Consider the following 13,454-nt stretch of genomic DNA (forward strand, 5'->3'; position numbering starts at 1 on the left):
ACCCAGCCTGGCCTCAAATTTCAGTCATCCCTCAATCTCTCCCTCCTACCCACGTAGCTGGGATCACAAGCTTGACTTACTAAGCACTCATGGGTTGACCGGGTTTTATTTAACTCTCCTCTAACCACCGAACACCTGCCAGGTGCCAGGCAGGCTGCGCCAAGAATTCACTCAACAACTGCATGGGTCCTGAGCGTGGATGGTGGCTGTGTGGGTTGGGACAGCCTCTATAGCCTCTGTTTTCTGCCCAGTAAAATAGGATGTGGATGCTGATCATTGGGGCAGATCTACTAGAGAAATGCAGGCTTGTGATGGCACTGTGGCCTCCTAACCCACTGTCCCACCCCTCAGTGACTCGTACTAAGGATCCTGAGCATTCCAAGGCTGCCAACTCGGGACAGGCTCTGGGGACAGCCACAGCTGTGCGGCCGGGCGGCGGCGCCAGGCTGGGTGGCCCTGCCCAGCCCTGGTGGCTATGGAATGAGCCTGCAGGGAGGCCCTATGCAGAGAGGCCCCACACCCATCCTGACTCTCGGGCCTGCAATACCCAAGGTCTTCTCGGACTATTTCTCTTAGCCTACCAGGCCTGCTCCTCCAAGAAGCCCTCTAGGATACCCAGACCGGACGCAGCCTTGTCCCAGTGTCCTGTGGGCCCCTCCACATGTTCTACCTTCTACTTCCCTCTCCATCTTGAGCCCTGGAAGGTGTAGGCCACCTGGAGGTTGAGGCCTCGGGGAGTCCCGCACATGGCAGGGACCTTCTGAAAGGGCCGGGGAATTTGCTGGTCAGTGGGCCAAGCGTCTGTCTACAGTCTATCTGGTGCTACTCTTTCCCAGGGCCCCAATCTGCCTCCTGGGACGCCATGCCTTCCTTGGCAGGGCTGACTGAGAGCCAGGATGGGCTGTGGGGAGGCCAGAGGGACAGGGTGGGAGTTTAGGAAGAGGTAAGAAATCCCCACCCATGACTTTGAATCAGACTTTTCTCCCCTCTGGGCCTCAGTTTCCTCAGCTGTAAACTCAGGAGGGAGACTTTCAAGGTGGTAAACAGGGAAGGGCATCGACTTTGATCTTCAGTGGGTGGGGTGGCCAGGCAGGTGGGTAGGAGGAACTGCTCTGGAAAAGTCTCCCCATCTCTCAGCAGCCCCCTCCCCTGTTCCATGGCCCTGCACCCCCCTCTCTGGGGATCTACAAAGCGCTATGCAAATGTAGCTTCAAGCCACACCCACCAGTGCAACCTAATCACCTGGTGGGAATTCTAGTCTGTCCTTACCCTCCACCCTGGCAGCCTCATACTTGGTTGGAGGTACACCCTGCAACCAACCTCCCACAGATCCATCATTTCCCCAAGTGCCCCCTCTAGGCAGGGGGTGACTCCACGGCTCCCCAAGTCCAGCCCCATCTTTCCCCTTCCCTTGGCCAAGACTCAGTGCAGAGAGCCCCCCTCCTCCACCCTGGGCTGGGAGGTGACATTCACCAGTGTCACTTGTGGTCCTATCTGCAGAGCGCCCCACCCCCACCCCCCACCCCACATCATCAGCTAATCCCACAAAGCCACACAGGGCCCAGCATGACAAGCAGGCCCGGTGCAGAGGCTGAGCGGCTGAGCGTGCTCAGAGGGGCTGAGGCGGGATTCCCAGCGGCTGTCACTCTCCCTGTCCGCGCCTCTAATTGGATTCCCCACACGCACAGGTCAGCAGAAACGAGGCAGAGAGGAGAATCAAAGGGAAGGGGCGTCCAGAGATAAAGAGAGGCATTCTTCCCTGGCCACAAAGACTGCAGCAGCTCCGAGGGGTGGGCTGGCGAAGGGGACCCCACCAAGGGCTGCCCATCTGGAGGGGGAAGGGGATGAAGCGTCCTGCTGTCTCTGCACCTCTCTTCCGTGCCTCTGGCCTGGCACCATCCCGTTCAAGGCCTGGCCTCTGACTAACCGCCTGCAGCACCCAGCATTCACCACCAGCCTGGAGCCACCTGCTCGCCCTCTGAGGTGCAGTCAGTCCTGGCCGGTCTGTGGGCCTCAGTGTCCTCCGTGGTGCAATGGGACAGCAGCAGCTGCCAAGTGGGGAGCGGCTGGCATGAAATGAGGGCTGTCAGCTCTAGATTCCCGTGTGTACTATCCGCATGGGCTTCCCAAGTTTATCTCAGGCCTGTCCAGAGCAGAACTGAGCCTCTCGCCAAAGAAGGAAAAGTTACTCCTTTACTCCCCAAATACCACACCCTGGACAGAGGACCACTGTCCCCAGCCTCTGGGCAAGGTCTCACTGCCAGCCAATCACCAGCAAACAAGAAACCTGGGGACGGGCTAGGAAGGTAGGGTAGAGCGCTTGACTTGCATGCACGAGGCCCTGGTTTTGATTCCTCAGCACCACATAAGTTGAAAAAGCCGGAAGTGACGCTGTGGCTCAAGTGGTAGTGTGCTAGCCTTGAGCTGAAGAGCTGAGGGACAGCGCCCAGGCCCAGAGTTCAGGCCCCATAACTGACAAAAACAAAACAAAACAAAACAAAACAAAAAACCTGGGGATGTGTAAGCTAGTGGTCAGAGCCACTTGACTAGAAAAGAGAGAGGCTGAGCCAGGTGCTGGTGGCTCACACCTGTAATCCTAGCTATGCAGGAGGCTGAGATTTGAGGATTGTAGTTCAAAGCCAGCCTGGGCAGAAAAGTCCCCGTGAGATTCTTATCTCCAACAAACCAGCAAAAAGCTGAAAGTAAAGCCTGAGTTGAAGTCCCCTAAGACAGACAGACAGACACAGACAGACAGACAGACAGACAGACAGACAGACAGACACACACACACACACACACACACACACACACACACGCAGCAAATCAGGAGAATTCTGCTACCACCCAAAGCCCAAGAAGTATCCGTACTTCTGTCTTCAGCTCTTTATGCTTCTTTGTACCACTTATGCTGGTCTGTGTGCACACATGTGTGCGTGTGTGTGTGTGTGTATGCGCGCACACGCATGCGCACAGGCACACACGCATGCCCAGCAGTGGGGGCAGTGGGCAGGCCAAGGATTCAGCCACATTGCAAAACAGACCCTTTGCTTTAAGAACCTTGGATCTTCTGACTGTGGTTCATGAAAGAGACAAGAGGAGGAAAGATGAGGACCTCAAAGGGAATTTCTAAGAGACAGAAAATCAATGGCCCTGACATCCTGGCCCCTAGAAAGTGTCACACACACACACACACACACACACACACACACACACACACACACACACACACACACACTTCACTAGCAGATGCAGCAGTAGACACATGCTCACAAATACCCATTTACCTCTGGCTAAATACAATATACACACGTACCCAGGAACCTGGTCATGGTATGACCTCCCATCATGAAACCTATCCCAATCCAGATCTCAATCCAGGTAAACACACTCCCACGTATCTTCACATGTGTGTGCTCACAGTGGATATCACAGAATGCAGACACCCCTCAAGCCTCACAGATGGGTGCACGCCCTGGTTGGTGCGGCATACTCGCTCCTATGCCTTCACTTGTCTGCCGATCCCGCACGGGTGTGCCCCTCCCTGTGCATGGATGTGCAGGGGCAGGTCCAGCTGATACAAGAGCACAAAAACACAGGGGTGGTCACAACTCAGGAGCAGGCTCTGGGGTGACCCACAGGTCAGGTGCACGGTCCACCTCTGAAGTATACATCTGCACTCCTCCGTTCTGAGCTGTCCAGCAGGCAGAGGCTGGGTCGGCAGGAACATGTGTTCACACACAGACACAGCCACACTCCCAGCCGGCCCGCGCACACGCATGCGTGAGAGGATGCTGGGCGCTGACCCAGCATGCGTGCACATTGCACCCGGGTCTCTGGGGAGCTCCCACCGACAGCCAGCTCTGGCAGTAGCGTGGGGGAGGGCAGCCAGGGCTGCGGTTGCCAGGGATACAGAGGATGCGGGGGGTTCCCAAAGGGTCCCCCACCCCCACCTGCCCAGATAGCACAAAAAGGCCAGCGACCACTCTCAGGTCCTTTAAACGGTGCTAATCCGACGCTGATGGGTTTAAAGTCCTACGCAGCAAACGTGAGTCTGGCCTCCCGGAAGCAGCAAGGGTAACCCTGACGGTATCCGGCAAAGCCTCCTGGACACAATCATTTCTTGCTAAAGCTGATGTGAAGCCCTGGGCCCAGATTTTGCTAGGGACATAGGGACAGAAATAGCTCTTCATAGCCAACCCCAACCGAGGCCACAGCTCCTGCTCCAGCAAACAACCTACGGTTAGCAACAGCTACTGGCTTGCTGTGGCTTGCAGAAAGTCACCTATTTATTTCCTCATCCACAAGAGGGGATGGTAATGACCCCGAGCATTGATTGATTGATTGATTGATTAACATAGGCTCTTACTATATAGACATTTATATCAGCTGGACTCTTCCTGCCTCTGCCGCTCAAGTGCTAGGATTACAGGCAGGAACTACCATGCTTGGCAATCCTGACTACAAGCCTCATGCTAGGTGCTATGCCAAATATTTTGCTTCCATTATTTCCTCGCTTCTCACAATTTGCCTTGCAAGTTTCCATTTCTATCGCCGCCCTAGCATTGATGGCTCTGGGAGGAGAGGCCCTGCCCAGGACCACACTCAGTAAATATTGGATCCAGCGGTTGAATGCAGGAGGCTGGCTCCTGGCGTCTGGAGTGTGGCAAGGAACACAGAATCATGATCTCAGGTGCGGCCCTGGTGGTCTCTTGAGGGGCTACCAGGACCAGGGAGGTCCAAATCAGAGGCTGACAGTGCTTAAGAATTTCTACGGATGGGGGACACTGAGATCTAGGAGAGGGAAGCAAGGGGCAGTCTAGCAGGGTCTCTGGGTAAGGGGTGTGCATGTGTGTGCAGAACTTAAATGTGGTCCCAAACACCTAGACTCTGTGAGCTGTTCCTGGGCTGCTCAATAAAAGCACCCTGGCTGGTGAAAACAATGTCATCTTATGTGCACCTGCTAGGGAGAGAGAGAGAGAGAGAGAGAGAGAGAGAGAGAGAGAGAGAGAGAGAGAGAGAGAGAGAGAGAGAGAGAGAGAGAGAGAGAGAGAGAGAGAGAGAGAGAGCGTGAGAGAGCGCACTAGCGCAAGAGAGCACACCAGATATGTGAACAGTCTGGGTGGGGCAGGGAAGGGAACTGGGCCGCAATCACAGGTTCATGTGAAAGGTGAGAAAGACTGCAAAGCACTTTCTGAGGCCCCTGGGCCCATGAAGCTGAGTTATTGGGGAAGCCCTGATGATCCAGAACAAGGACCCTCCATCCACACCTAAAAACACCTGTCCCTACCTCTGACAGACCTGCTGGGCATCCTGGCCATGGCAGTCCTCCAGGAGCCCTCCAGAGGTGGAGGAAGCCCCGCAGCCTCTCTGGAGGTCTTGTTAGCAGAGGCACTCCCATGGAGATTGGAGGGGCCGGGCCTCTGAGACTAGGCGGGGTGGACTCTGAACCAGTGTTTGCTTGTCTGCTACCTTCTGTGAAGGAAGTGCTATCCCAGGACCTGGAGTCATGGCAGGGAGCAAGCAGATGGAAATGGGTTCCTGCCTTCTGTTTGCTGGGGGGGGGGGGGGAAGGGGGGGGAGAGGGACAGCAGCCAAGGAAGGGTTTAGAAACTGCATGGTATGCCCAGCACCGGTGGCTCACACCTGTAATCCTAGCTACTCAGGAGGCTGAGATCTGAGGATCGAGGTTCAAAGCCAGCCCAGGTAGGAAAGGCCCTGAAACTTTTATCTCCAATTAAACCACCAGAAAACCAGAAGTGGCACCGTGGCTCAAGTGGTAGAGCATTCGCCTTAAGCTGAAGAGCTCAGGGATAGCACTCAGGCACAGAGTTCAAGCCCTATGGCTTGAACAAAAAATTTTAAAAAGAGAAGAAACTACATATACATGGTATGCCAGTGATAGGAAGATGGAGAGAAATCCAGTCAAGAAGTTGACAGGATGAATGTGCACATAAAATGGAGTCACTTGGCCGGGCCTGGTGGCTCACATCTGTAATCCTAGCTACTCAGGAGGCTGAGATCTGAGGATCTCGGTTCAAAGCCAGCCCGGGCAGGAGAGACTGTGAGACTCCTATCTCCAATAAACCACCAGAAAACCGGAAGTGGCGCTGTAGCTCAAGTGGTAGAGAGCTTGCCTTGAGCTGAAGAGCTGAGGGACAGCGCCCAGGCCCAGAGTTCAAGCCCCACGACCGACAAAAAAAAAATGGAGTCACTTGGTCTGGGAATGTGGCTTAGTGGTAGAGTGCTTGCCTAGCATGCCTGAAGCCCTGGGTTTGATTCCTTGGTATCACATACACAAAATAATGAAACAAGCAAAATTAAAAAGAAAGAAAGAAAAGAAAAAATCTTATGACTGAGACCTCCAAGAGAAGGTGGCATTAGGTAGCGGCAGAAGAAGCGAGAGAGTGACCGTAGAGAGGGGAACCCAGGCTGGGAGCTGGCCCCGCCTCCCTGGGCTGCAGACCCTCAGGGCAGGGCTGGCCAGTGCTCTGGGATGAGGGTGGAGGACAGACTGAGGGTGGGCCAGGCTTCCTGCGGGGAGACTCTGGCTGGAGAGAAGGCTGGGGCCAGCCTTGCCACCCTGGGACTAGATGGCGTGCCCCAGGGAAGAGCGACCGAGGACACCGGGGCCTTTCAAGCGCCCAGAAAGGCCAGAGGGACCTGGGGGAGAGTATGGTGCTTAAGAGCTAGGGTCACCGGCATCTCCTCAGGCTGACACGCCAGGATGTGCCCACAGAACTGGCAACCTGAATGTCCAGGGAGGGGCAGGGTTGGCCCAAGATGGGCTGTTTCAGTGGGAGGGGGCTGGTGCCTGCCTTGGAGGGTATCTGGGGAGATGAGGAGCAGGACTAGCACAGCAGGGCTTAGGCAGTGACCCCATCTCTGAACTTTCTGAGCTCGCCTACTCAGGGAAGCTGTAAGTCCCCCCCCCTCCGTCCCCCCTCCAACCCTGCTGCAATTGTGAGGACTTAAATGTTTTCTAGCATACTTCCATGGGACAAGCCCTGGGGTTGGATTTCATTTCTGGCTCCAACCAACCACGGCTGTGTGACCCCAGGCAGGTCATTTAACATCTCTGCATTTCCGGCTTCCTCTTTTATAACAGACTATCTGACTTGTGGGGAGAAGAGGGGTTCATCCAGGTATTCGCCAGGCCTGAGCCCAGGTGCTAGTGAGCACTGTCAACATGTGGACAGAGGAGAAGCAGCCAGAAAGCCACTCCCTGGGGTTCGAACAGCACCACCATCCAACCACACAGGCTCCAGGGCCAGAGACGGGGAGGCTAGTGATGAAACAAGAAAGTGTGGGGCTGCAGCCCCAGGCAGGGAGGGGGAGCTGCCCAGCTGGCCAGAGCCCTCAGGCCGAGGGGGCCACAGCACAGGAGTTTAAGTCCTAGCCCTGGTCAGCCTGGGCCAATCTTGCCTCCTCTAGGCTCCCCAAGAGGCCCCAGTGACAGAGGACAGCGCCTTGGAGTCCCTCACGTGTCTGTCATTCCGATCAAAGCCTCACAAGCAGCCCACAGTCCCGGTGCAAGCAAGCAGGGTGTAAGTAAATAAATACTCTACATATGAAAGACGTTAGAATCACAAATGGCATTTCTGCCTGGAGCTACGGTGGAGTGTGAAGAATTCTCACCAGCACTCAGCAGGCCTGGGTTCTCACCCCAGCGTGGCATCCCCAGCTTGGTGAGCCCAGGCCAGGCCCCTGCCCTCCCAGCCATCGCCTGAAGCCTTGGTAGGCATCAAGCTGGTTTGGGAGGGCATTTATGAGTTCTGCCAGAATTGGGGATGAGGAAGGGACTCTGGGCATGGCTGTGAGGCCTTGAGTTAACTCCCTTTCCCTCTTTGGATTCAGTTCCTTCTGAGAAATTGAAGTTTGTACCTGGAGGCTTGGGGTGGGAGAGTAGGGAGGAGAAGAAGGGATGGGGGGGGGGTGGAGACAAAGGGCCCTGGGGAAGGGGCGCCCCAGCTGGGTGGAGAGGAGGCCAGTGGGACCTGGGCCAGCTGCCACAGAGCAATGAAAATCTCTTAACCACACAGGATTGTTAACGGCTCCCAAATCCTGTTGTACCACAGGCTTAGGAAGGCTTAAACTGTTAAATGCATAAACTTCCTCAATAAACGGGGCCCCGTCTCTCACCAGATCCGGGGCCCCAGCCAGATGAAAAGAGAGGCTAGAGGGAGGAGGACTTCCCCAGCTGTTCAAGGCCCGCTGCAGTGCCCTGGAGGCAGGCCAGTCCAAACCTGTAACTGGGGGAAAAGAGGGGGGGGTATCTCAAGCTTAGGGGAGCCAGTGTGAGAAAAGAGAAGGCAGCTCAGGGCTCCAGGGTTTGCAGGCCTTGGCTCACATCCTGCCCTTCCTAGCTGGGTCACTTTGGGCCAGCAGCTAAGCCTCTCTGGCCTCAGTTTCCTGGTCTGTAAAATGGGTATGACTGTACCCTAGCCTGCAGGGAGATGCCACATGTCCAGAAAAAACCCAATGTGGGAGGTGTGGAAAGCCCAGAAGCCAGTGTCTGTCTCCCCACTCCCTAAGTTGAGGGCGGGGGTACACCTGGGGGGGGTGCCAGGGGGAAGGTGCTGGTGTGGGCAGTAGGGTGTGCCTCTCTCTGGCCAGAGTCTGGCAGTGCGGGCTTCCTTCCCCAGGCTCTCACTTGTACCCACTCCTCACCATGGAGGAGCCTGCTCATGCCTCTCCAGACAGGAAAAGACCGGTCCTTCCAGGCCCAGATGCAGGCCTCCTCCCCCCTTCCCCCAAGCATCTTCTGGGAGCCCCTGTGCGTGAAGCCCTCCCGCTCTGTCATGAGGTGCTTGGCCAGTTTTTGTCAAACTCGTGGCTTCTGCCATCTCTAGGTCATCTCAGTCACCATGGTGGTCAGGGTGGGGTCCAATGCCCCTATTTCTCAGATAAGAAACCAAGACTGGTCAGTCTATAGGCTCTTCAGGATGGAGGCTGGATATATTCCACCCTTGACCTTCTCCCGGCTGTCCCAGCAAGTTAGAGAAAACCAGACTTCAATTCTGCTTCTGAGACTCCGTGCTGTGTGGCCTTGGGCAATTCACTCGCCCACACAGGACTTATCATTAGTGAGGTGGAGCTACTAAGATCACTAGAACTGGGTGCTGGTGGTTCATGCTGATCATCCAGCTACTCAAGGCGGTAGGGATGTGAAGACTCAAGTTCTAAGTCAGCTTGGACAGACAAATCTGAGTGTCTCTTATCTCCAATTAACCAGGCACACACTGGACTGGAGGTCAAGTTCAAGCTCCTTGAGGGGAAAAAGCTAGGCAAGATCATGGGGGCCCTGAGTTCAAGTCCCAGTACTGGGGGAAAAAAATTCAAGAGGACAACGGCATGTCTCCTGTGGGACGGGGCTGGCACACAAGGGAGGCGGGAGGCGCGCTGTCCTCCCCTCCCAGCCTGCCTGCCTCCTGCAGCCTTTGTCAGCGGTGGAAACGAAGCCCAGGGAGCTTCCTCGCCTCCTCCTTCCCATGGCTGTACCCTGTCTGGAGTCAACAGAAAAAAACACACCTTTTTTTGACTAATTTCTCCTCCTGCCCTTGTGTTCCCAGGTCTCCTAGGAAATGACTCTTCCATCAAGAAGGCTTCCAGCTCTCTCTCCTCTTTCCCAAAGGCCCCAGACTAGTGGGAAGCTCTAAAGACTGGAACACACTACATGCCAGGCCAGTAGTATCCGAGTGAAAAACGAACACACCCTTCGAAGGATATAAAGCCAAAAGTATCCACTATTTCCTTCCCAGACCACTAAGAACATGAAGACAAGAGAGAATCGTCAAGACACATCAGGACCCAGATCCTTCCCATTCGGCTGACTTGGAGAGGAGGGGAAGACTCAGTGAGCCCAGCCCTGCCAGGAGCACCTACTGTGGCTGCCTCAGGGCCTTTGCATGGCCTCTTCTTCATCTGGTAAATGCTCACTCACATCCCATTGGAATGGTCCCTCATCTAAGAAGCCTTGTTGCCCCCTCCCACCCCCCTGGCAGATACAATCTGCTTCCACAGACCCTGCCTGTCCCCTTATACCTTCGCTGCCCATGAAGTGTCAGTCAGCCTCTCTAGATCAGTGTTCTTGGAGGCAGGAGCCATGATAGATAGTTCCAAGGACTCTTGGTGTTAGGCATCTAAGAGGCACCCAGTGTGGGGGTCAAACCCTAGCCCTCTGTGAAGACATCTCTATCCCCACAAAACCTCAGGAAAATCAGAGGCTGATGTCCATTGAACGTGGGATGGACAGACGGATGGAGGGACCCCTGGGTGGGTGGGAGAGGGGAGGGGAGGGGTGGGCATGGAACTCTGGATGGTTTGAGTGCCTTGGCCAGAGTCCCTGTCCAACCCCCAACCCTTTTCCCCAAAGGCTGGTCTGTGTGGTCTCAGCCTGACCTAAGCCTGGGGGTCTGGAAAGGCCGGGCTTCTCCTCCCACCCAGCATTCCAACCCTCACACGCGCCCTCTCCCCAGCCAGCGCGGGCTCTGCCAGCTGGCAGCCTCCCTCCTCCTCACCCCTGCTGGGCGCGGCCCACCCCCACAAACTCCCCCAGTCACATCTGGACCTCTGGTCCAGCCTTTGAGGGCAGAGCCGGGGCCCGAAGCAGGGTGGGAAGGAGGCCACCCCCAGGCTGATGGAGGATCCCATCCTGAAGGCATAGAGGAGACCCCCCTGGCCCAGGGGTCCCCTCCCTCCCTTGGCTGGAGGAGCGGAGGATTCTGGGAGTAAAGCAGAAAACAAAGACATGGGCTTAGTGATGGCCCCTGCTGGTGAGCGGGTGGGGAACTGGCGCGGGCAGGCAGCAGCCAGAGGGGGCCTTTCTGTGGGGCAGTCTGGCAATGTGTGTCCAAAGCTGTTAAAGCAAGTCCATGCCCTTTGACCTCACAGTTCCAGGCCTGGAAATGTATCCGAAGCACATACAAGCAGGGAGGCAAAGTCAGAAGAGCCGTGCACTCTCCCAGTGTTTAAGGTGGCAAAGCACTGCAGGCTGATCAATAGCGAATACAGTTCCCTCACCTCATGAAACTCCAAGAGCCTCCCAAAATGATGCTGTAGCTCATGCTGTAGCTAACAGGACATGGGAAGATGTCTGTGAAATACACATCGATGGTCCTCAGACTGTGGTGGCAGGGCTTGCTTTGCATGCAAGGCCCTGGGTTCTATCCTCATGGGAGGATGGGGGGACATAAACAAAACAAACAACCACAACCACAAACCCTCATGTCATTTTAACAGCTTGTTTTCTTCTTAAAAAAAAAAAAATCAAGGACTGGGAAGGTGGCTCAGTGGTAGAGCGCTTGCCTTGCATGCGTGAGGCCCTGGGTTTGATTCCTCAGCACCATGTAAGCAGAAAAAGCCAGAAGTGGGCACTATGTCTCAAGTGGTAGAGCGCTAGCCTTGAGCTGAAGAGCTGAGGGACAGCGCCCAAGCCTAGAGTTCAAGCCCAACAACTCATAAAAACAAAAACAAAACAAAACAAAAACTATTCTTGGGGCTGAGGTATAAAATCCTGGAAGTGGAGCTATGGCTCAAGTGGTAGAGTACTAGCTTTCAACAGAAAGAGCTAAGAGACAATTCCCAGGCCCTGAGTTCAAGCCCCAGACCTGGCACAAAAGAAAAAAAAAAACAAAATATAAAACTCATTAGGAATAAATTTAAAAAGAAAACAGCAATAAAACCAAAGATGAGTTCATAAGTCCTTGTTCTTATTTTCCTAACACTTTTCCAGGCATCTGCCTCTTACCATAGCTCGTCTGAGCCACCAGTCCTGCAGATGAGCAAACAAAGGCGGAAGGTCAGTTATCACCCCAGGGTCACACAGATAGATAGAGGCAGCATTACAGTTTGAGACCAGGTCTCTAAAGCCAAGCTCAAGGAAAGATCAGGGCTGGGCAGAGAGCAAGGCTGGGGCTGCAGGGCAGGGCTGGAAGAAGAAGGGAGGCAAAGCCAGCAGCTGTGAACTGGGGAGTCCTGGCTGGGGCCAGAGAGTCAGCATGTGTGTGCAGCCTCCCATGCTGGCATACAGCCCCTCGGCCCAGCCAAACACAACACTCCAAGCTCCATTACTTGCTGTGTGGAAGGCCTGCAGCCATCACAATGACTGGCCCTGCCTACCGTCCTTTGCAGATTGAGTGGGGGAAAGGGAGAGGGTCCCAAAGGTGGCCCGGCTGAGGCTTCCACTGGGCAGGGGAAAGGAGGGGCTGAAGTGGGAAAGGGGAAGCCAGGTGAGATAAGGAAGAAGGTACAGCTTGGAGAAACCGAGGCAGCGTTACCATATTATGGCCCGAGGTGGGAGATTCGGAGAGGGAAGGCCCCATGCATGGATTGAGTCCGGAGGTGAGGTAGCAATAGATGTCTCAGAAAGAAGTCTTCACTAGCAGATGCATGGCTGGCAGGGGCCCAGATTGGACACTAAATTACCCCTTACCCCTAGGACCAACCACCTGGCTGGGCACATGCCATCTGTCACAGCAGGGCTTTATGGATGTGGTCCTCTCTAAGATCTCCTGTTATGCAGGGTTCCCTGCTTCATCCATCAGTCTCTTTTTGCTCATTCATTTCTCTCCTCTGTCATTCCCATCTACCCACCCAGACTAAAAAAACCCAGGAAAGGCAGCAGCACATGCATCTGCCCTGCCCACTTCTGTATGGCCCAGACCTGGGATGTGCTGGCTCTGAGTAGGTTCGCAACATACACACTGGGTCCAGGGCTGACTGGCATATAGTAGCCACTCAGTGTGTGGTTGGCTTCTCCCATAGTGCCTTGCACACCTCAGATACCAAAGGAAGTGGGGCAGATTGACTCAGTTTAGCCCTTAGTTTCATAAATGAGGTCGTGTATGGGGAACTAGCCAGCCTTTGTTGATCCTCTCTCTCTCTCTCTCTCTCTCTCTCTCTCTCTCTCTCTCTCTCTCTCTCTCTCTCTCTCACACACACACACACACACACACACACATCTCACCAGGATTTTCTCTCCCCTCTACTCACCCCTCCCTGTTTGCCCAGGAGGCTCCATCCAACCTTAGTTTCTCTAATCTATATTAGCAAACCAACATGTTTTTTTCCTGTTAAGTTGTGCTTGGCTGTGAAGTGGACCTCTCTGGAGCAGTCCTCTCAAGAGTTTGCCTTGTGTCCTCTCCCGCCCTTAGGGTGGGGTTGGGCTGTGGTCTTCCCCTTGGACTCAAATTACCAGCCCTCCACAGCCTGCAGGACTCTTGCTGGAGCTATCCGGTCTGGGTAGCTGTCACAGGCCAGAGCAGCTGTGGGGTCCTTCTGTGCTCTCTGACCCTAACTGACCCCAGGTGCAGCCAGTAGCTGGCTGGGCTGGCCATAGGCCTCGGACTGGCTGTCAGGCCTAGGGTTAAAGCAGCAGAGGGATATGGGGCTGAGCAGGAGGCACCAGTGCCACCGCATCCGCAGTATGCATGGGGAGAGCTGGGACCCTGAAACCC

General features: G+C 55.0%; 1 protein-coding gene across 2 annotated transcripts in view; it reads right to left on the reverse strand.

The window, feature by feature from the left end:
- Positions 1-13,454, reverse strand: part of Ephb2 (EPH receptor B2) — a 101,186-nt gene that overhangs the window by 80,910 nt on the left and 6,822 nt on the right. The window lies entirely within an intron of this gene.

This window comes from Dipodomys merriami, unplaced genomic scaffold, assembly GCF_024711535.1.
Source record: "Dipodomys merriami isolate MVZ:Mamm:240054 unplaced genomic scaffold, mDipMer1.0.p SCAF_28, whole genome shotgun sequence".
Lineage (NCBI taxonomy): Eukaryota > Metazoa > Chordata > Mammalia > Rodentia > Heteromyidae > Dipodomys > Dipodomys merriami.